General features: G+C 42.0%; 1 long non-coding RNA gene across 1 annotated transcript; it reads left to right on the forward strand.

Annotated features, from left to right (window-relative positions):
- Positions 1-1,285: 1,285 nt before the first annotated feature.
- Positions 1,286-20,786, forward strand: LOC309635607. Its single transcript, XR_014248929.1, has 2 exons — positions 1,286-16,635; positions 17,002-20,786. It is a non-coding gene; the product is annotated as an uncharacterized lncRNA (long non-coding RNA).
- The last annotated feature ends 818 nt before the right edge of the window (positions 20,787-21,604 follow it).

Genomic DNA, 21,604 nt, shown 5'->3' on the forward strand with positions numbered 1-21,604 from the left:
AGCTGCTGGCAACCAATGGGAGACGTGACAGACATTTCTCCTCCAGGCTTTTCATGTGGAATCACTCTTTTCTGTCAAATCTGTCTGTCTGCACTTGACCTTTCAGTGAAAAGCATGTAGCTATGTTAACAAGGCTTTCCTGGATAGGAAGTGATTAAACCCACTGCCACTGCCCCAGCTTCCACACTGTGGGCGCTCCACTCTTTGACACCTCATGATACCACACTGGGGTCCATTTCAGGTGTACTTGAGGGCAAGTTTTCTTCATACTTCATGTACAAATTCAGCTGGACGTGTTCTCCATATGGCAAGCATTTCAGAGTATAATATTCAGTTCTCTGCTACCTCTTAATAATATTAATTAATCTGTTCCCTAGAGAGCCAAATGGAGTTGGTAATTATAGAAAAGAAAGTGATAAAGATCAACTACTTATTTTCCCAACAAACCTTCTCAGCTAGCTGATGATTAAATCTTTACTAGCAACATCATACCAATTTTGAAGGGATTATATACTAACAAAACATATGTTAGTAATTTCTATGAATTAGTAACATTTTGTAATGAAACGGCAAACACCTATATTTCACCTTTCATGTGTCAGGCAGTGTTCTAAGTGCCTTATATATAATAATTAATTAAATTCTCACAACAACTAAATAAATTTGGCACTATTATTAGTCCCAGAAATATTTCTACAACCTACATATAATCTTGTCACATTTTGCTTACAACCCCATCACGATACCCTACACTGTCAGCATAATGGACAAATCCCCCATCTTGGTATATAACTTTGTCTGTGATCTGCCTCTGTCCTCCCTGCAGCTGCATTTCTCAGCTTTGGTTTCCCTCTCCAGCCACACCTGATTACCTGTCTGGTGTCCCACTGGCTCATGATCTTTCTTCCTCCTCTGACTTTGCTCATGCCTTCTCCTTCATCTGGAAATAGCCTTTCTCCACTAGGCTGTTTCCTCTTCTTTAAAGCATGATTCAAGTTTTATCTCCCCAGGTTTACTTTTATGTCCGTCTTCCCTCCTCCTACAACCCTACCACTTATGTCCCCAATTGTTTTGTTTGTTTTATAAACGTATTTATTTGTTTATTTTTGGCTGCGCTGGGTCTTCGTTGCTGCACATGGGCTTTCTCTAGTTGCAGCGAGCGGGGGCTACTCTTTGTTGTGGTGTGCAGGCTTCTCACTACGGTGGTTTCTCTTGTTGCGGAGCACGGGCTCTAGGTGCGCAGGCTTCGGTAGTTGTGGCTCACAGGCTCAGTAATAGTGGCACACGGGCTCAGCAGTTGTGGCTTGCAGGCTCTAGAGTGCAGGCTCAGCAGTTTTGGCACACGGGCTTAGCTGCTCCGCAGCATGTGGGGCCTTCCCAGACCGGGGCTCGAACCCGTGTCCCCTGCATTGGCAGGCGGATTCTTAACCACTGCATCACCAGAGAAGTCCCCCAATTGTAGTCTTTGATTATTCATCTGTCTCCTGCACTACATCATAAATTCCTCAGAGGCCAGAGATGTCTTTCAACTCTATGTCACCAGAGCTTAGAACAGGGTCAGGGGTCCTGAGTCTTCACTGAAGAAATGAATAAAACGATATGTATGTATATATATATATATATATATATATATGTATATGTCTCTTTCCCCCATCTTAAGATGGTCCTCGTGAGTTGTAAATAGCTTAGAAAGATTGTACTTTCAGCAGTTAGGTCCAGTGGAGACACAGCATAACTCTAGGGTCAGCTATATCTGGCTGAAACTGTAATTCCTGCAATTCAATATTTTAATGGTTTGGACTAGAGCGAGACAGGTTTTCATTTGTTTGTTTTTTGGTTTGGGTTTTTTTTCCCCCCCAAATAGGCCTTATCCAGGTATTTTCTGACATTTAAAGCAGCATGATAACAGCTTCTAAGTAACACATCACATCCAAGACTTAAAGTTTTCAATCGTTACAGAGCAGGTATGGGCTCTTTCCTCTTTTGTCCCTCCAGGCCAAGAGCCTAGATGCTAAGCCCATCCTTGCTGGTTAAGGTTGGAATGTGTGGGTATTGGCTTAAGTTTAATTAAAGAAAAAAAATATGTTTAAACATTTCACAAAGACTAAAATTGCAAACTGTGGTTTCCTAACCCATAACAGGAACAGTCTAACCTAGAGTGAGGTGAGAATGGTGAGGGAGAAGCAAAGAGGGGAGAGGTGGGAGTGACCACCTCTTCTCTCCCTCCTCCACACCTCACTTCCTCCTGGGCTGCCATCCCGATACTTGAAAACAGAGACAGCAGATGTCAGCACGCATAGTCACAAAGCATGGGGACTTCCACATCTTAGTTACTGGGCCCAGAAAACTTTGCACAGTGCAGACTGGCTCAGCATGCGACTACTCACACAAATCAATTCTTTCTCTAGTTGAGTCAAAGAGCAAAAGACATGTGAACAAGAGGACAAATTAATAAGAACAAGACTTTATGTATATATAGTTGGGAAAAGAAAGATAAGAGCCCATTGAGGCAAATGGGAAAGGGGAAGCTAGAGGCAGCAGTGAGTATCCTGCCAGCTCTGGCCCAGAGCTTGAGTCTGCCAGGCTAACAGTCAAAACCAAGAATGGCTTGGTTGATGATACGTACAGAGCTCTTTTCTATTCTACACAGTGGAATGTCAAGTCCAGTGTGTTGACATCTGGCCGGCCTCATCTGCCCCACTCCCTCTAACACACATATATCTTGTACACACACATATCCTAAGGTATTGGGCCTCAGCTTACTTTAGGAAGATAAAAGGCAGGTAAACTTTGCTTGACATAGCCAAAAGGTATTAAGACCCTGTCCAGCAGAACAAGGTCCATTTGTGGGGTCCCATGGTGACCTGCCATTTTTAAAGGAAGCCTCTCCTGCTTAGTTAGTGAGATCCTAGATATTGCACTAGAAGCAAATGAATGGGTTGGAGGCCTAAAACTTGTCTCCAATGAAGCCCTGGGCAAGGGATAAAGGTAGCTTGAAAGCAAGACTGCTGCTTGCTGTGCGCATACCAGAGGCATAACTGCTCTGACCAAAGGTAGTGGCAAAAGTTCTTCCAAACATAGGTATTTTCTCAGTGGCACTGGCTTCTCCAAAGTCAAAGGAGGGTACTCTGGATGGGTAGATTTCTGGTGTTCTGACAAAGTGAGACTAGAAGTGTCTCCCTAAAACTGCAGAGCATTTTCCCCTCTGACTGAAGCAGATGTGCTCTGGCTATAGCTTCCCCTGTATTCTGAATACACGCATGAATGGTGGTGTCTCCAGGCACAGATATGATACTGGCCCTTCCTATTGCACCACCTGTGATCTGGACACGTGGGTCTCAAATGCTCTGACGGAAAAAGGCAGGAGCACAGTGGCCTCCAATCAGAGGTATGATGCTACCAATTCCCACTGCACCATGAATACTCTGGACAGGTGAGCCTCAGGTACTATGAATGAAGATGGGACCAGAAGCATCTCCAAGCACAGGTATGGTGCTCTCCCCTCTTATTGCACCACCTATGTTCTGGACAGGTAGGCCCAGGTGCTCTGACTGTAGGCAAGGAGAGTATTGACTCCAAGCACAGGTATGGTGGCAGGCCCTTGAATTCATCAGATGTGCAGTGGCCAGGAAGTCCCCAGGTGTTCTGACAAAAGGCAGGAAGAGAAGTATCTCCAAATACCAATATGGTGTTCGCTCCTCTGATAACAGATGTGTTCTGACCAGAAGGGCCACAGGTGATCTTGTGACCACAAGGAGGAACAGAACTGTCTCCTAGAACATGTTTCTCTTCAGTGGTACTGTCTCCTCTGATAGTAGCAGGTGTTCTCTGGATGGTCATGGGGAGATGAGAGGAGAACCCAAAGTGCTCTGACCATAGGCAGGAAGGAAAGTCTCTCCTGAGACAGATATGCTTTCCATAGAGCTGGCCTCTCCAACTGCAACCAGTGCAGGACCCTGATGCTCAGATCAAGCCTTTCCCAACATGAGCAGTGGTACAGGGTGTCCCTCTCAGTTCTGGATCAAGCTAAGTGCTCCAGACATGGACCTGGGACCTAAGGCAGCCACATTGATCCCAAAGCTGCTGCTACTCATAGGGGCTACAGGTCCCATAAAAGTAGATGTGTGTATAGTGGTGTTGGCTAAAGGTTACCTTCTGCCCCCCAGTGCTGGGTATTTTGATGGCAGCTCCAAAACCAAAAGTAGTGGCTGCACCAATGAGGAAAACACTTGGGGTGTCACAAAAGGCCAGCTGGGTACTAACAGGGATGCCAAAAGTGTAACATAGGGAGGTCAAGAAAATGACAGAACTGTGCTGCTAGTGGGTGGCTGGGCTGCAAGAGAGGTTAAGTCTGGAGTTTGTGCTGAGGCTGCAGAAATTCCAAAAGGGAAAGAGCTGTCACAGTTGGTGGCTTCAGGCTGAGGCCCATCAGGACACCTAAATATGAGCTGAGTGGTTTCTCTTGGGTCAAAGGAAAGGTTGAAATTTGCATTTAGGTCGCTGACCGCGCAGGCAGCTGGTGAAGACTAGTGCAGAAGCAGCACGGCCACTGGGCAGCATGTTCTCAGAACAAGCAAGTGCCATGGAAAATGGAAAGAAGTTCTCACTGGAAGCAAGGGAAGACCCCTGGGAGATGGCAGCCAGGGAATGGAGTGTGGTATCCATATCCATATTTCATCAGAGCCAAAGGCAAGCTTGGATGCAAAGGTGTTGGCTACTGGAGTGGAGGCAGCTGGGGAAGCAGTGATGGAGAAGCCAGTACATACAGAGGCACTGAGGAGAGGAGCTCCTGGCTACTGCCCATCAGGGGCACCCAAAGTGGGCCAGAAGGGAGGTTGAAAGTTGGGGTAGACTGCTGACCACAAATGCAGGAGGCTGGGAATATCTGCTCCACAGCGCAATGGGCCTGGACAAATGGGAGGGAGCTCACCTCCGAGCCAACGGAGATCCGAAGATGAAAGCCTGGGATGGTGAAGTGGTGTCCATGTCGGCTGTACCAAAGTCCAAAGCAGGAGGGCTGGACGAGTCTGATGTGCTGGCTGCGAAGGTGCAAGTGACTGGGAAAGCAGAGATGAGCTTGACGGGGAAGACAGGGTGCTGGTGGGAGGCTGGAGGAGGGGTCTAGAAGACCAAGGGAGGAGAATCCACACACATAGGCACAGGTGACCCCCATTCTGCAGAAGGAAGGCCTGAAGAAGAGGGCTGAGGTGTAGGAGGTGAGGGGAGGTCAGAAGTAGAAGACACGGTGGCTATGCTGAGGGGATGGGATGCAAAGGGCCACTCGGTACTCATTTCTAAGGAGAATCCCAAATTAGGGAAGGCCCTGAAGAGAGAAAGAGATTCCACAGGAAAAGCAATAGAAAGGGAGTTAGGAATTGTGCACCTCATTTCACAATCAATATCTGGTGTGAGGGAAGGTACCAGAGCAGACAGGATTGGGTGCCGGGCAGGCAGTTGAGCCAAGTCAGTGACAGGTAATGTGGCTGCGGCCAGGATCTGCAAAGGAAGTGGGTGAGGGCAGGAAGTCTGCAGCCCCCGGTGCAGGCAGGGAGAAAGAAAAGACAGGCTGAGTGGCCCTGCAGTCTGAAGGGGCTTTAGTTTGATTGTCTCGGACCCTGTGGTTCCACTGGTGCTCAGCTTTCTTCTCCAAGCCTAGGTCTCCGCCAATGAGTATACAAGGAAGCTTCGGGGTGGTGGGGGGGAAGGGAGAGGAGTATAGGTCACCTTGATCTCACAAAGTGGCACCACCGGCAGCAGCAGCAGCCGAGGCAGCACCAGTGACAATGAAATTTTCCATTTCCAGGACCTTCAACTGGAAGATATGGGTGGAGGATTCCTGCTGGACAGAGTCCCTGGCAACTCTTCTCCCTGTGTCCTCTTCCCTGGCATCAGTGAGGCCAGAGAACTGGGCCAATGGCTTGGCCTTTAATCAGCAATTCCTGTCCACCTCTTGGGCAGCAGGGAGCTAGATGCAACTAGCCAGAAAGCCCTGCTGCCCCTGGATCGTTCCTGCAAACACACAGGACACCTCTGGCAGGGCTGTAATGAGATGGTGATGGCAGGGAATCTTGGGGGAGGAGTTACTAGACATCTGGGATTTATTACTCAAGCTGTTTCTTCTGGGAGCTTGGAACTGAGGTTTCCCTTCAGAGGCCTAGTGCTCTCCAGGAGCTTGGGTGCAGCTGGTACCTACTCATTGCTATGGGGGACCACTTGTCTGGCGGTCCTCTTCTTTTGCTATTCCTTTCTAGCAATTTCCTAGAGGCCTAGGCTCAGTCTACTTTTGTCAGGACTTGGGCGGGGGGACATGACTGGATAGCTTGGGCTTCATAGAGGGGTTTGGCAGCTCACAAGGCAGAAGGAGTCCATCTGTGGTCTGAAAGAGGTCTCTTCCCCATTCCTGAGTGGCTGGTCATCTTGCAATTGTCAGCAAATAGCACCAACTTTTTTGAATAGTCCAGCCATGACACCTCAGCTGGACTCACCAGCGCTTCAAACTTCCGGCTCCAGCAGGTGTGTGGCACCAGATGGGCTCCGCGTGGCATGGGGAATCTTCGTGATCGCTGATGCCTGAGCGGGCAGAGCTGGTACCCGCCGGGCACAGGGTCTGCAGGTTCCTTGGAGTCAGGCCGTGTGTGGTATCTTTGGTCCTCTGTGTCTGCATCAGCCGGCCCTTTCCACCAGGGGTCATGGGAGGGCAGACGGCTCAAAGCCAGGGCTCTGGAGCAACTCAGAACCCACGGAGGGACCCAAGGGACTGGGCTCTTGCAAGGGCCGAGTAGGAGAGACAGTAGCTGGAGGGGGAAGTAGGAGGCGCCAGGATGGCTGCCTCATGGCAAATGCTAAGGTGAGAGGGGAGATCAAGCAGCACAGGTCATGAGATCTCTCAGCCTCTTTCCTTCCAAGACCACCTCAGATGACACTGGTCCTCCTTTTAGGATGATGGAAATGGTTATATCTTAATTACCTTGGTGGGTACAAGAATGTATACATTTGTCAAAACTCACCAAACTGTGTACTTCAAGTAAGTGCCTTTACTTCATGTAAATTTTACCCTAAAAAGGTTGATTTGAAAAACACTTGATGCCAGGGCATACACAATATCATTTTAAAGGTGTTGTTTTATAGGCAGATATTGCTACACGGATGAAATGGACAAAAACCATGGCAAAAAAGGTGAAAGTCTGTTCATAACTGTTACAAGAATTTACAATACATTTTGGAAAATCTAATCAGAGAAGATAACGTTAACGCGGTGGTATGGCAGGCAATAGGAAGGCAGGCATTGCGTGTGTGGTGGGGGTAGGGGAAGGCAAGCAAGCGTGGGAAGAAGTAAAGCAAAACATAAAGGAGGCTGATGCAGAAAAGGTTTGGTGAACATACGCACAAAAGCAGCTCGCACTTCTTATAGTGTCTATTCCAACATCCACTGATGAGGAGACCATGGACTATGGGTACCCAACTGCTGGGACACATGCCTAGACTGTGGGACCCTAACTCAAGCTTCTTCAGTCAGATCTTCTCTCTGGATCAAGTCAGTCAGCACAGTGAGAGAATAGCTCGGTTCTTAGAACGCTATTATGGGTGGGGCTGTCCTGACTCCCCTCACCTAACAAATCCCTGACACCAGTTTACCCAGGTACCCCTCTCCCTCTACCAATCCTCATAGGTTAGGGCTCCAGACACTGCATCCTCCAGATTGACAATCTGCTAAAGCAAAACCAAAATCAATATTCTCCAGAAGATTTTTAAAGGACCCAGGATCTCATAGCATATTATTCAAAATGTCCAGAACATAATCCAAAATTACTCACCACAAAAAGAACAAGCAAAACCTAACACTCAGCAGATGCAAACTCTGAAATTACACAAATGCTACAATGTCAGACAAAGTCTTTAAAGAAGCTACCATAACCATGTCGCAAGATGTAAGGACAACCACTCTTGGATAGAATGGAAAGGTAGAACTTCTCAACAAAGAAAGAGTAGCTATAAAAAAGAACCAAATTTGAGAACCACAATATATAATACATTTAAAAATTCTGCATAGTGCCTCATTAGCAAAATGGAAATACCAGAAAAAAAGAGTCAGTGAACATGAAGCTAGATTAACAGAAATTTTCTAATCTAAACAACAAAGAAAAAAGGACAGGGAAAAAATTAAGGGAGGTTCAGAGACCTATAGGAAAATATCAAAAAGGCTAATATTCAAACCATCTGAGTACCAGAATGAGAGGCAAAGAAGGCGCTTACATATAGGGAAAGATAGATAGTTAAAATGAACCTTGAAGTGTTGTATTAGAAATGGAAATATCAGTAAAAATTTAGAGTTTTATTATAGATGACTCATAAGTATCAAAATAGGTGTGTTTGTGTGTGTATATGTACATTTCCTGGTTCTGTCTGCTAGAAAGGACTTAGCAGCAAGGACAGCCTAGTAGTAATGAGCATAGCTAGCACTCAGTTCTTAGTTTCTAAATGCCATTCTGCAATACAAGGACTCAGTGGTCCTTAGAGAAATGGCTGATTTCAGACTGGGCTGGAAAAGTTCAGATGAATCTGAAATACTCTGTTGTACCAGAAAGTAAGGAAATGCTCATAGAACAGTTGGGTATGTCAACACAACACAGAAGCCTCCTTGAAGGTGCTCCCAGTGGCAAATCAAGGAAAAGTCTTATCAAAATAAGAGTTACAGATTATTACTCATTGGATAAAATAAAAATCTAGGAGTCTGTGGAGATACAAGCAAATAAATGCAAACATTCTGTATTTTAAAAACATTTAAAAATAAATACATAAATAAATTAGATGGAGGGAAAATCTATCTTTTCACTAGAATGTCAACTAATAAATATAGAAGGGAAGATGAAGTTAGTATATCACCATTTGATAACAATTATATAATTAATTGAGTGAAGCATGAATTATGAATAGATTCTAAAACTTACGGGTGAAAGTATGATGAGAATTAAAATATTTACATAGTTGCAAAGTTTATTAATTACAAATGGAAAAATAATAATCTTAAGTGAGAAATCTGGAAAGCACACACATTAACCAAGTATCAAAGTTATTATCAGTAATGGGACAAGTGAACAGTATGTTCTCACTGGTGTGACACACTGAAAAATATACTTACTACATCACTGCTTTGATATTCCTGCCAAAAATGTATAATTTTAATCTAGGCGTGAAGAAATAACAAAATGAAAATGAAGGATGTGCCACAAAATACATGGCTTGAACTTTTAAAAATGCCAACCTCATGAAAGTCAAGGAAAAACTAAGAAACTATTCTGGATTAAATGAATCTAAAGGGACATGACAACTAAATGCAATATGTGATCCTAGAGTGGCTGTAGGACCAGAAAAAAAAATGACTTCATCTACACCCACCTTTGGCTATAAAGTACCTTATTAGGACAGTGGATGAGACTTGATCAAGGTCAATAGAGAATTATAATAATATCCACCAATGTGAATTTTGGAAACTTTAAATTGCACTATGATTATGAAAGAGAATGATCTGGGTTTGTAAAGAAATACACACTGAAGTATTCAAGGAAAAGGGGCATTGTACAAACAATGTGTTATCAAATACAAAGTAGAAGATGTAATGGAGAAAAATAAACCACTTACAATTGCAACAAACTCTGAGATGTGAAGGAATAAATGTGTATGTATTATAAAATATCATAGAAATAAATAGGTAGATTTACTGTTTTCATGGATAGGAAGAATCAGTATCCTAAAAATTTCGATTCTTCCTAAGTAATCTCTAACACCAATAGAATTCAATGTATTTCAATGGTATTGTTTGTAGAGTTAGACAAACTCACTCTAAAATGAATTCATACCAATAAGGAAAAAGTAAACATAATCTAAAAAAGAATGGGACATGACTGGATCTTCCTTCATAATCATTAGTACGGCAGTTAAGATAGTGGGGTATTAACACAACAAACAAAAAATAGATTGCATTAGGGCTGCCATAACAAAATACTATAGACTAGGTGACTTACACAACAGATTCATTTTCTCACAGGTCTGCAGGTTAGAAGTCCCAGATCAAGGTACCGGTTGATTCAGTTCCTGGTGAGTGCTCTCTTCCTGGCTTGAAAATGGCCACCTACTTAATGCATACTCAGGTGGCCTTTCCTCTGTAGCACTTGTGGAGAAAAAAAGAGAGCGTGTGAGCTCCGGTGTCTCTTCCTCTTCACATAAGGGCACCAGTTGTATTGGATTAGGGGCTCAACATTATGATCTCACTTAACTTTTATTTCTTCCCTATCTCCATGTAGAGTAATACAGGGATCCCCTCACCTTGATAGTCAATCAAATTCCTCTTCCTCCACCATTAATATCAAACCAAGTTCCCCTCCCCTCCTACCCTTGATCCCTAACCAAGTTCTTCTTAGTCATTTTTCTTTCTCTTTCGTCATGCTGTCCCCTGGCTACAAATCTCTACTTGTCCGTATTGTATTTGGAGAATAAGCAATAGCTTATTCCCTATTTTATTCAATAAAATCTGTCTTGCTGTTTTTAACAAAGGTCAAATAACTTTCAGATTTAAACGGAAACTTGAATCTTAGGGGAAATGGAATATTAAAGAACAAAAAGAGGAGGTAGACAGACAACTGATTTTACACATTCACACTGTGACTAATGATGATGATAAAAATGAAATTAAAACCTTATTTTATACCAAAGGTTAAAATGTCTGTTATTTTATACTATAAATTAAAAATAAATTTCAAATGAAATAAAAACACAAAAATAGAAACTTCAATATTTTAAATTCAGTATTAATTAAAACTTAGTTGAATAAAGCACAAGTTTCGGTATTAGGAACCTTGAGAGGCTACAATACCTTAGAGAATGTAAAGCCCTGGATTAACCATTAGCCTTTGCTTGAGAAGATAAGAAGATCAGTGATTATTTACATACCAGTTACCATGAAATATATTGTAACATATTACCATAAAATTTAGTTTCTGCTTAAGCCTGTTTCTTAAAAGAGGCAAAGCACTTTCCTAACATCATAAGTTTCTTTTTAAAAAGCCAAGGACTGTTGACTTCTGACTTTGCAATTACGGATATTTAATATAAGAAACTATGTGTCAGAATATTTGTTACTGAAAAATGTGTTTGTCCGCATGGAATTATAAATTATTTTCCATGGGAGCTTACTCTTACATATTTTGTGATGCTAAGTCTGCTGATTATACAATCACTTATCTTGATAAGAATATCTCAATAATATTAAAAAAATACTGTGGGTGCTTTTAAATTAGAAAACTATGTAAAATCATTTCTCCTTTTAAAAATCATTTAAATTCTAAAAGATTAACACCAAAGCACAATGCAGAAACTTGATTTTCCATGACAAAAGATAAAAACACCTTATGAAACTCTTAGAAGAATGTGTAGGAGAATATTTTTGCATCCTACAAGAAACGAAAGATAAACACACACACACACAACTATGAAGGAAAACACTGATAAAACAAAAAAAAAACTTCTGTATGACAAAGGCATCATAAACAACAAAGAAAAATATATTTGGAGAAGATATTTACAGCATATATAACAGTATCAAGAACATACAAAGAACTCTCAAATTTCAATTTTAAAAGGCAATCATCATATAGACTTTTTAAAATATCACTTGAATAAGTTGGGCATATGACATGAAAAGCAATTCACAAAGGAAGAAACCAAATTACCAAAAACCACGAGAGAAAATCTCACTCGTGATGAGAAGAAAGCCAATTAGTTTTTTAAAAGTTACTTTTTTATCATCCTCAGAGTAGAAAATTGTCTGGCATACCTAAAGTTGGCTAGGATTTTAAACGAAAAGGAAGTCTGCCTTCCTACTAGTGGAAATATCCAAGTATGGAGAATATTTGGTCTAGTACATTTAAAAACTTGACTGTGTTTTCATGACAACCCCTCAATCCTATGTTTGGTAAGTACTTTAGAGAAATCTTGCACACAAACAATAGCAGACATGTCAAGGATGTTTTTGTAACAGGGTACAATAAAAAAATTGATAGCATTTAAACGTCCATCAATAAAATAAACTGTAGAATATTCATGTGTTGAATTACCATACAGCACTTAAGATGAACAGACTTGAATTATATATAGCAACATGGAAAGAACTTCAAAACATAATGTAAAGAAAGAAATTCAAGTTGCATAAAGAATAATAATTTCTATAAAATTTTAAAATAGAAGTACAGAAATTTATATATTAGCTCTTCCCGAATATAGCATAAAAGTATACAGTATATATGCTGATTAATATTAAGCATCAACTTGGCTAGATAATAGTACCCAACCAGATACATGTACCTATATATACATAGACAGAGAGAGGGAGAAGAAGAGAGGGGGCAGGGTTAAGAAACAGAACCCTGATTCATACTGTAATATTCAAGTCTCAAAACATTCACAGGAAATATGTGAAACCAACTTCAGGTGGGTGATGTGCTTCTAAGGAGGGGGAGAGGCAAATTATTTGGGGTCAATAACAAAAACTGGCTTTATCTATAATGTTTTATTAAAATGTATTATTATATATAATTTTATATAAGTGTACATATTCATATCTCAAGCAAAAAAATGGCAAAATGCTAACATTAATTAATTCTAGGAAGTAGGAACATGAACATGATTTCCATCATTCTACTTTTCTGTACCTTCAAGAACAAAGTAAACAAGCACTGTATGAGAGAGCAGTTTTACATTCATCATTAAAGTGGTGCTGTTTTGTATGGAGTTCTGATTGAATATTGCCTCAGTGAAATGTCCCTCATGCTTCCCTGCAACTGCGCTTTGATTTCATTTCATTCAGCAACATTCAGCCTCCTATGCAGTCACTAATACAGAGGGAAACATGCCCTGGATTGAAAAAGAAAAAGGTTTTGATACCTAAAATTAAGACATCCAACTGCAAATTAATAACTTAACTCTGGTTTATTCACTAGCTTTACTTTCTTCCATCCTGATCTGCCTTCTTCACAGTCCAGCTGCTAGGGTACCACAGGTCTCCGTGGGAGTTATGAAGAGACCATCAGGTGGGACCTCAGCATTTCCTTCCTAATGTAGACAGCGATCATAGCAACTCACACATTTAACATGCACAGAGTTTTGAGCACTCACAGAGTTGCTCTAAGGGTGGGGTCACTGTGCTCACTCTCAGAGGGAAACCTCTTCTCTCCTAAGCAGCTAAACTTGTGTCCCAGATCACAGAATGTCACCTGGTCTGGGTCCATCTTCTAATAAGGTCACTGAAACCTCAGCCTCAGCCCAGTCAGGAGTCCTTCTCTCTGATAAAGACTAAGCCTCTTTCCAGCAGGTAAATTTTGTCACCTAATGGTGGCCAAAGTATTTTTATTAGGCTCCAGGTTTGACCAACGACAGGCAATAAACAATTTCAATTCTCTGCAGTATGGCAGATGCAGAGCTGTGCATTTTACTTTCTTTGCATAATTTAAATCCCTATGAGACAGGCCATCTCCATTTTAGGAGGAGGTGATTGCAGCACAAAGGCTAAATGGTTTGTCCATAGACACATTACTATTATTGATCAGATCCCTGATTTAAACTCAGAGCTGTCTACTTCCAGGGGTTAGGGGGGGAGGGGATTGATCAAGATGGTGGAGTAAAAGGACATGGAGCTAACCTCTCCCCATGAACACATCAAAAATACATCTATATGTGGAACAATTCTCGCTGAAAACTAACTAGGAACTGGCAGAAGGACTCCTGTACGACCAAGGCTGTAAGAAAGATCCACACATAATGGGTAGGGAGAGAAGAAACTCGATTGAGTTGGGACCTGTGCTGCTGGGAGTGTACTCAGGAAAAGGGACAATGCACCCGTAGACACCTACCCTGGGGAGTGAGCAATGAGAGCCACAGATTGGGTGCCCTGGTCCTGGCGTCCTACGTCGGGGAAGATGAGCCCCCTTGGTTGGTTGGAGGAGAGTTGTTACTAACAGGAGGGCTGTGGTAAGCTTGGACTCTGCTCATGAGGAGTGCAGAAATGCTGGCTTGTCCCGAAAGAAGGGTATAGAGGGCAGAGAGAGGACTGCTCTAACGGCTTCTGGGTTTTCTGTGACTGACTCGCCTGTGCCTAACCCCAAGTTGAGTGAATGCTCCAGCCCTGCTCACTCCAAGTCATGGCACTGTACTGGATCTGGGCAGCCACAGCGGGGGAGAAGACTTGGCCATGGGCCTCAGAGACGACACAGTCCCAGGGCAAAGCCTGGGTGGAGTAGGGTGGTGGCAGCCATTTTTCATGCTTATTTAAGCAGCACATCAGAAGAATCCTAGAGCAATGAAGGCAGACACTGCACCACAGCTCATGCCCCGGTACACACCAAGGGTCCACATGAGCCCCACCTAGCCCGTCAGTGTGGCTCCACAACAGGGCATGGGGGGGCAGAGGCTGGGGAAAACGATCGCTGTGTGGGACAAAGGGGACTTGCACTGCAGGCTGCGTCTGAGCAGAGCAAGGGAAACAATCACGGGCATCTTCACAGGCAGCACATCAGAGACAGCTTGGACCTCTGTCTGCAGCTGACAAGAGCCAAGAGCCTGCATGGGCCTGCCTCGCTTCAGCACTCCCTCCATCTGGGGCAAGTACCTCAGTACTGGGATAGGGGAAAACACACACTTAAAGGAAACAGAGCAAGCTCATGCCCAACCCCCAAGGCTTCTGCTCCGGCAACTTGGGACCCGACCTTGCCCCTGATAGGGTAGTGACAGCCACCAAGAAGAGGGAAAGTATTGCCTCACACCCAGCTCCAGCACTAGCCATTCCATCTCCAGCCCCACCCCCTACCAAGGTGATAGCAGCCAGCACACTCTGAGGAAAGATGTGACTTGCTTCCATGTCAAATCCAGCTCTCCAAAGACACTGGGCACTTGCAGTCTGTACAGGGATGTTCCCACATAAGAATATCCCTTCAAGACAGCAATAGGTAGCTGTTTCACCTAAATTCATACTGCCAGAGACAGTTAAGCAAAATGAAAAGGCAGAGGAACTGCTCTCAATTGAAAGAGCAAGAGCAAAATCCTGAAAAAATAATGAAACGGAAATTTACCAGACAAAGAATTCAAAGCACTGGTGATAAAAATGTTAACAGAATTAGGGAATAGGATAGATGAACACAGTGAAAATTATAACAAGGAACTAGAAAATATAAAAAAGACTCAATTAGAAAGAATTTAATAACTGAAATTTAAAAAACACACTAGAAGGAATGAATAGCACACTAAGTGATACAGAAGCACACGTAGTGATCTGGAAAACTGAATGATGGAAATCACCCAGTTAGAACAGCAAAAAGAAAAATGAATTTTAAAAAATTAAAACAGTTTAAGAGATCTCTGAAATAATACTGAACATACCAATGTTAGCACTATAGGGGTCTCAGAAGGAGAAGAGAGAGAGAGAAGGGGATCAAAAATGTATTTGAGGATATTATGGCTAAAAACTTCCTAAAACTGAAGAAGGAAACAGATATTCAGGTACAGGAAGCTTAGAGGGTCTCAAACAAAGTGAACCCAAAGAGACCCACACCAAGACATATCATAATTAAAATGGCAAAAGTTAAAGAGAATTCTAAACACAGCAAGAGAAAAAGAAAGAGTAATATACAAGGGATTCTTCATAATGCTATTGGCTGTTTTCTCTGCAGAAAATTTGCAGGCCAGAAGGGAGTGGCATGATATATTCAAAGTGCTGAAAGGGAAAAACCTGCAAACTAGGATACTTGACCCAGCAAGATTATAATTTAGAATTGAAGGAGAGCTATAGAAGTTCTCAGATAAGCAAAAACTAAAAGAGTCCATCAATACTAAACCAACCCTAATAGAAATGTTAAAAGGCCTCCCCTAAGAGGAAAATAAGTAAGAATTTATAGGAAAAGGAAAATCCCACTAGGAAAAGCAAATATATAGTAAGCACTGAGGATCAAATGTTTAAATAGCCGGTACAAATATTAAAAGATTAAAAAATTATAAAAAAAAACAACTATAACTACAATAAACAGTTAAGGGATAAATATGAAGGCATAAAATATGACATCAAAAAATGTGTGAGAGGGGAGTGAAAATGTAGATCTTTAAGAATGTGTTTGAACTTCAATGACTACCAGTTTAAAATAAGTAGACATAGTACTAGGTCAACTTCTATGAACCCCATAGTAACCACAAATCAAAAACCTATAATAGATACACAGAAACTAAAAAGAAAGGAACATAAGCATACTACTAAAAAAGATCATCAAACCACAAAGGATGAAACAAAAAGGAGAAATGGACAGAGATCAACTACAAAAACAACTGGAAAACAAGTAATAAAATGTCAGTAAGTACATACCTATCAATAATTACTTTAAATGTCAACAGACTAAATGCTCCAAACAAAAGACAGGGTAGCTGATTGGATATAAAAAGTAAGACCCATCCATATATTGCTTACAAGAGACTCACCTCAGAGCTAAAGACACACACAGGCTGAAAGTGAGGGGATGGAAAAAGATATTTCATGCAAACGGAAATGACAAGAAAGTGGGGGTAATAATACTCATACCAGGCAAAACAGACTTTAAAACATAGGTTAGGGGCTTCCCTGGTGGCGCAGTGGTTGAGAGCCTGCCTGCCAGTTCAGGGGACACGGGTTCGAGCCCTGGTCTGGGAAGATCCCACATGCCATGGAGCAACTGGGCCCGTGAGCCACAATTACTGAGCCTGCGCGTCTGGAGCCTGTGCTCCGCAACAAGAGAGGCCGCGATGGTGAGAGGCCCGCGCACCGCGATGAGGAGTGGTCCCCGTTTGCCGCAACTGGAGAAAGCCCTCGCACAGAAACGAAGACTCAACACAGTCATAAATAAATAAATAAATAAATAAATAAATAAATAAAAAAGAACGTGAATTTCTAAAAAAAAAAGAAAAGTTCTGTAAAATTTAAAAAAAAAAAAATAGGTTAAAACAAAAGACAAAGAAGGGCATTAAATAACGATAAGGGGATCAATACAAGAAGAAGATATTACACTCATTAACATATATGCACCCAATACAGGAGCACCTAAATATATAAAACAACTACTAACAGACAAAAAGGAAGAAACTGACAATAATGCAATAATATTAGGGGACTTTAACACCTCATTTATATCAATGCACAGACAATCCAGTTAGAAAATCAGTAAGGCAACAGTGGGCTTAAATAACACAAAAGACCAATTGGGCTTTATAAATATCTACAGGACATTACATCCAAAACCAGCAGAATAAACATAAACATTCTTTTCAATTGCACATGGAACATTCTTCAGGATAGATCACATGCTAGGCCGCAAAATAAGTCTCAACGAACCTAAGAGGACTGAAATTATATCCAATTATATTTATCGATTCTATTAATATGTATGCATTTCTATATGTCAATATTTATAAAATTATGAAATCTTTCAAGCATGAACAAAACTTTCATTTTGTTCATAAATAAAAAGATTTTTGTTTTACTGAAGAAAATTTTAGATCAATGATATGTCTTAGAATTAAACAATGATGGGGAAAAAAAGCTGTCTAATTCCAAAGCCTGTGTTTTCTCTACCAACCTGCTAAGATCCATGTACGACTAAAAGACAAGCATAGGTCTGTAACCTTGCTACTCAAAGTATCACCTAATGACCAGCAATACTGACATCACCTGGAAGGTTGTTAGAAATGCAGACTCTCCAAACCCAAAGTGACTGAATCAGAATCAGTATTTTAAAAAGAATCCCTGCCCAGGTGATTTTTATGCACACTTAAGTTGAAAGAGCACCCACCAATGATATATGCCAGATTTGTAGACCAGGTGACCAAATGGATGGTGACTGGGTATACTGGGTGACCACCACTGAAATAGGGCAAAAAGGTGCAAGAGTGCCTTAGGAGATGGGGGAAGAGCAGCGAGCTTTGAATATTTGGAATTTGTATGAAAGACATTCAAGTAGAGGCATTCAGAGGATAACTGGATATAGCAGTGTGGAGATCAGAAAGAGTGTCAGGCTGGAGAGGCGGGTTTGGTAGTCATCATGTAGTGTGGGATGCAAGGCCATGAATGTGAGTCAGGCTGAAGAGGAAGGATATATAGAAAGAAAAGAGCCAAGGACAAAAGTAGCTCAGATGCTATTATGTGAAAGTTTGCAATTCCTCTAAACGATTTGTCTCCAAGGTTTAGAACTAGAATTCTTGTGTTGAAGCATCTTGTTAAAAGTTAAAATTTTTCAATATGAGGAAGAGGCCTCTAATAGAGTTCTTCTGTGAATGAATGGGCTTCCTGAAGAAGTAAAGGGGAGGCTTCATTGTGTCTCATCCAGTGCACACATGCTTGTCAGGGGTGCTTCAGAAATAATTTACATACTGAGGTTCTGGAACTATTCCAACCCTGAGACACCATCACCAAGGCTAAATGATTATGTTAATGGTAAGTGTCCCAGTGTGTTCAAATTCTAGCATGCTTAACTATAGTTGCAATAAAAAGCCATCAAGTTTTGATGTTAAAAAAAATATGTATATGTAGAATAAAAATAGCTGCCTCAAGTTTTGGATATCATATGGATTTGATTTGTTAAGTCCTTGCAAATTGCTGTTGTAATTTTCCTAACACTGTCATAATGCAGACTTGAGTTGTGTTAGGGAAACGTTAAAGCAAAGGATGGTAAATTGGAACTCTCAGAAAACTCTATGATCCCTTTTCTCTAACCTCCCCAATCTATAATCTTTTCCCCTGTTCTGTTGCTAAAATTTTCCTTCTAAGATAAGATCTGAACATGCTGGGCCCTGGGTGGGATGCTGGAGAAGGGATTACTTTTGAGGAAATCCTGTTGCCTTCAGTATAGAACCCAACTCCTTGGATTAATAAATGCTCTTTCACAGACTGACTCGGACCCATTCCTAGGCATCCACTGTTGGAACTTTTCTTTCTAAAATGACCTTCACTTTATTCCTCGCCTGGAAAACTCATCTTTCAAGATCCAATTTAAGTATTCTCTTCTCACTAATGCTTTCCCACGTTTTCCAAGTAGATTTCATAATTTCACAGCAACCACACATACTTTTTTTTTTTAAACGGGAGCCAATGCAATTTTTATCTGGTTCTCGAAGGAGAAAAAGTGGAGGTTAGGTAGGGGGCGCCAACAGGGCTACCGTTGGAACTCCGGAGGCCCAAGTAGCTTACACTGATCTAAGACAAGGCCGCCCGATGGGGAGCCGGCAGCTTAGAAAGACAGAAATTTTGAGACCTAGGGCCCACCCAGGTGCGAAGAAGTCTTCTTCCTCAGGACAAGCAGCAGCAGCTTGGGAGGAGAGCCCGGGGCGGAGACTCATACCTTGCCTGACTCGGGGCTCCAGCTGCTGGCAGCAGCGGCGGGGTGGGGGGAGCGGCCTGGCCAAAGGATTCTCCTTTGGAGCCTCACCGGCGGCGGCAGATTTGACCCTGGAAGCAGACAAGGTCGCCCGGACAGCCAGGGGCCCCAGTGCCTTGTGTTTCTTGTTCTTGCCGCCCACGTTGCAGCCGTGGCACAAGATTCCTCTGGGTCCAGGTCCCTGAACCACTCCCGCCTGGCTTCCAAAAGCTCTTCACATCCCCTGGGTCCCACCACTGTCTTCCGTCCTCCATCTGGGCTTCTGTGCAGACCTCTCTAATAGGGCAATCAGGACACTTTTCTATACTGATGCTTGTCAGCAGTCTTCCCCGTGGCACTGAGTTGAGGAGCAGATTCTGTTCTTTTCATCTTGTGTCCCCAGCCTGTAGACTGGCTCTGGTAGTTCCTAGGGCTTCAAATGTGTATCAAAGCTATGCCACTCTGACAAGTGTGTACATGTGTCTGCCAAACCGTATGCGTGCATTTGTATGCACCTACATACACCCTCATGCACAAATCCCAAATCTGCCCCTCCTTCTTTTTTCTTTACTTTTTCCTTTCTTTTCTCTATTTTTTTTTTTTTTTTGAGTGCAAAATTGTAGTTGCAATCTGGGCTTTGACTTAGTAAGTGGGCCCTTATGAATAAGTATAAACAAACTAAACAGAATAAAAATCTGTTTTCCAACCTTGAAGATATTATGGTAAGTTGTTCTAGAAGACATGTAAAAGAGACCCATTGTTTGTCTTGACCTCTGTCTCATTGGATGGCACATATTTTCTCCATTGTCTTTGTTTCCTGCGTCACCACCTGGCTTATATGTTGACCAGGGATACAGAGGCACAAAACTAGTAGCCAAAGCTTATAACGGAAGGCTAACCAGCAACTGAATGTGCCCCTTTCCTTATCTGTTCATGAGTCACAGTGGGAGTTGGGGGTCAGTTGCCTCTTATGCACAGCATGACCAATGTCTAATTTAGGTGAAATATTTTACCCCTACATTCCAGTCTTTCTGTAATATAAATAGATATATAACTACTATCTAATTTCTATTTTTGAAATTAAATATTCTACCATAAAAAAAATTCTGATCATTTATAAATAGTTATTACCTTGTTTCTAAACACTTGCTACAGAGGTCTATCAACAAATCCTCCCCTGTGCTCTTCACCTGCTTTCTGTTCCTTCAAGAGTCTAAGTTCCTGCATTGCTTTAGCATGTTTCATACAGAACATTGAACAGAAGAACTCCTAAGGAATAGTATATCTTTTTTTTACTCAATTTGCATCATTATGATTCCTGCAAGTTGAGTTTCCTGAGCAATAAGCAGACTCTGAGATAGAGATTAAAGTTCAGGAAGTTCACTAAGAAATGTTCTTGGGATTGACACCTATGGGAGCAAATGAAGCCAACTGGAAGAAGAGAGAAGTTGAGCAGTGGCGAAGTCTCAATCAAGATCTCAGCTTACTCCCTGAAGAGTTCTAAAGTTGGTCTGGTGTTTCAGAGTTGTAAAGAGTTAGGACAAAGGGCTCAGATCCTTAAACCTCCATGCAGATCAGTTATTCGATGTGGGATGCCATAAGAAGAAGGCATAACCTTGGGCAGTCAGCTCTCCTCATCCAAGGCAATTCCTGAAAAGCGATGATGCTGAGCGCTGTCTGCCAGCCGCTGTCTTCCCTATAGCTGGGGAAATAGGTCCTTCAGTCTTGTGGGGTATATGGGTAGAACATCGTAATGTCAGCTGCAATGACATTATTTATAGAGCTCAGCTCTTCTGAGGGTACAGTTGACCCTTAAACACACAGGTTTGAACTGTGTGGGTCCATTTATACGTGGATTTTTTTCAGTAAGTAGCTGCTACATGATCTGAGGTTGGTTGAATTCAAGGATGCTGACGGAGATCGACTGTAAAGTTATAAGTGGATTTTTCACTGTGTGGAAGGTAAGCATCACTAACCCTGGCACTGTTCAAGGTGCAACTGTACTTAGGAGATGGAGTGGGGGAGAAGTAAGCTCTGAAAGTTTAAAAAATTCAAGAACAGTTACAGATTCAATTATTTTATTTTTACTTTTGTTTAAAAACAAGGAATGGTGAGTGGAGTAGGTAAGAGAGGTCAGTGGGTTATTTCTGGACTAACAGTTCATGTTGAGGGCAGCAAAATAAAATCCTGAG

Source organism: Balaenoptera borealis, assembly GCF_965194805.1.
Source record: "Balaenoptera borealis genome assembly, chromosome: 10".
NCBI classification, from domain to species: domain Eukaryota; kingdom Metazoa; phylum Chordata; class Mammalia; order Artiodactyla; family Balaenopteridae; genus Balaenoptera; species Balaenoptera borealis.